General features: G+C 42.0%; 1 pseudogene; it reads right to left on the reverse strand.

Annotated features, from left to right (window-relative positions):
- Window positions 1-1,690: 1,690 nt before the first annotated feature.
- Window positions 1,691-2,686, reverse strand: LOC123819764 (annotated as a pseudogene).
- Between the last annotated feature and the right edge of the window lie 381 nt (window positions 2,687-3,067).

Genomic DNA, 3,067 nt, shown 5'->3' on the forward strand with positions numbered 1-3,067 from the left:
ATGAATAAGTCTGTTAGACTATAACTCTGATGTTGTCACTCACTTTAGAAGTGTCACTTCTGCTCATAACCACCCATTAGTGCCACATTGCCTTCGTAAAAGACAAAGTCTTTGTGATGGTCTACAAGTCCTAAACAATTGACTGTATGACTTCCCCCTAGTTCCCTGTTCTGCTGTTCTTCAGCCACACTGACTTCCTCACTGTTCCTCAAACATGTCAGGTAGAGCCCAGCTTCCTATCTGTGCACTTACTATTCAATCTGCATGGAAACTGTTTCCCACTGGTGTAGAGCTCCCTTCCAATGGGGCCTTTTTAATCTCTTGCATTGTCACTTTTCAGCAAGGTCTTCCCTGATCTCTCTATTTAAAATGGCATCTTCCAACCCCAAGGCACTCTCAACCACCCTATCCTTATTTGTTTCCATAGCACTATCACTTGTTAAAATACTATTTAATTAATTTTAATACCTTTATTATCTACCTCTGCCCAGTAGAATTTCAGCTCCAGCAGGAAAGAGATTTTTTGTATAAGTTATATCACGCTATATGCCCAGCTCCTAGAAGATTCCCTGATTCATAGTATGAAATGCTCAATGGATATTAGTGGGATGAATGCTTTAGCACATGTTATGACACATAAAAATAAATATGTTTGGGGCTGATTGTTCAGAGTACGATCTAAGGCCCCTCCACAGTTATATACATTTGTTTTAAAACATGTGAAATTGGATAACATTGTATTATACTTCTGTGCTTGTTGTCTGGCTACATAAGCTATCTGCTCATTTTGATGTCAGACAGTTTTTCCAAATACTACATTCAGGTCACTCTTTGGAACACAAAACTGTAGTTCTTCAATGAAGTATTAGCACTATGATGATTTTCAATACTTTGAGTATTAGCCACATGAACTGTATAACTCCATACCAGACACTGCTGTCAAATGATATTATTGAGCTAACATTATTTAGTTCAGACAGTCCCAGTTATCTTTAAGGAAAGTGATGGAAATGTATTTGGTGTGGGGCAGTTTTTGAATATAATGAACTCCTTTATCCCTTGATGTTTCATGACATGTCCATCAATGTCAGACACAAATAACCTGACCTTGAAATGTTTGGTCCAATTGCCATGGATGAACTGAATCAGATCAATCAAACAACTGATTGAATCATTGTGTGACAATCAGTTCACAAGAATGACCTGAAAAATGGCATCATGGAACAGTGAATTCTCTGACTACATAAAATATAACCACAGATTCCCTTTTTAAAAATTCCTGATGACCTATATACAAATTGCTATTCTGTGATCCAGTGGTCTGGAGCAGTGCTGATGATATTCATATTTTTAATTCTGCTAACCTTGGGATCTTTAAAAATAGATGTGCGCAATAAATAGCAATAACAAATAGAATCCTCATGTTTTTGAAGTTACAGATACTGAGAATACTTGTAAAAGCCATTTCTTATGCCTTAATTTTTTTTTGGAGGGGGATGGGGTGCAGTAGACTTTATTGATGGTGCATGACAAGGCAGGGATTCCTAAGCCCCTTCCCTCTTCAGGGGGTCTAGGATAGAAACTGGAGATCAGGAGACTCGCAGTGTGTTTGGGGATCAATTTGGGGCAAGGACTTCCCAGAAGCTGAGGGTCTCTCTTCCTGTCTCTGGGACTGATGGTCTGGGGGCTCTTACTTTCTAGAGGCCATGTGGACCACAAGGCCCACCACCTGTTGCTGTAGCTAAATTCATTGTCATACCAGGAAATGAGCTTGACAAGGTGGCCATTGAGGGCAATGCCAGCCCCAGCATCGAAGGTAGAGGAGTGGGTGTCACTGTTAAAGTCTCAAGAGACTTTAGTCCTCGGTATAGCCCAGGATGCCCTTGAGGGGGCCTCTGATGCCTGCTTCACTGCCTTCTTCATGTCATTGTATTTGGCAGCTTTCTCCAGGTAGCAGGTCAGATCCACAACTGACACATTGGGGGTAGGGACACAGAAGGCCATGCCAGTGAGCTTCCCATTCAGCTCAGGGATGACCTTGCCCACAGCCTTGGCAGTGCCAGTGGAAGCAGAGATGATGTTCTGGGCAGCCCCTCAGCCATTACACCACAGCTTCCCAGAGGGCCCATTCATGGTCTTCTGGGTGGCAGTGATGGTGTGGACTGTAGTCATGAAGCTTTCAACAATGCAAAAGTTGTCATGGATGACCTTGTCTGGGGGTGCAAGTAGTTGGTGGTACAGGAAGCATTGCTGACAATCTTCATGGAGTTGTCATACTTGTCATGGTTCACACCCATCACAAACATGGGGCATCCACAGAAGGGGCAGAGATGATGACTCTCTTGGCTCCACCCTTCAAGTGAGCCCCAGCCTTCTCCAAGCCAGGAAAGACACCAGGGGGCTCTACAACATATTAAGCACCAGCATCACCCCATTTGGTATTGTCAGGATCTCGCTTCTGGAAGATGGAGATGGACTTTCCATTGATAACAAGCTTCCTGTTCTCATCCTTAACTGTGCCTTTGAACTTGCCATAAGTAGAAACATAGTGGAACACATAGACCATGTAGCTGAGGTCAATGAAAGAGTCATTAATGGCAACAACGTCCACTTTGCCAGAGTAAAATGCAGCCCTGGTGACCAGGTGCCCAATATGGCCAAATCCGTTCACTCTGACCTTTGCCATCGTGTCTCAGGGTTGAGGCTGCCACTGCTCAGGAAAATGCGGCTGTCTGTCGAACAGGGGAGCAGAGAGCCTTACATTTTCTTTTAAGCCCATTTATGCAAATTATTTTTCTAAAATGTAACATATAGCAATTTGTATATTATGTTATATAATTAGCACAAAATGAAACTAATTCAAGCAGTCAGTAAACTTTGGTGAAAATTTGCACCTCACTTGTATATTTTTTAAAAGCATGCCACAGTCAGTAGAAGTAACTACTCCAGGATTAACAAAAGCTTCTCTTCAATTAATGTCATGTCATATAAAACAGAGGACTATTCTCCTTGAATTATTGCAAAATCTCATCATACTTAAACCAGTGATCTGACAAATGTGAGTTAG

Source organism: Phyllostomus hastatus, unplaced genomic scaffold (genome assembly GCF_019186645.2).
Source record: "Phyllostomus hastatus isolate PE091 unplaced genomic scaffold, TTU_PhHast_1.1 phas_contig_34, whole genome shotgun sequence".
Classification (NCBI taxonomy): domain Eukaryota; kingdom Metazoa; phylum Chordata; class Mammalia; order Chiroptera; family Phyllostomidae; genus Phyllostomus; species Phyllostomus hastatus.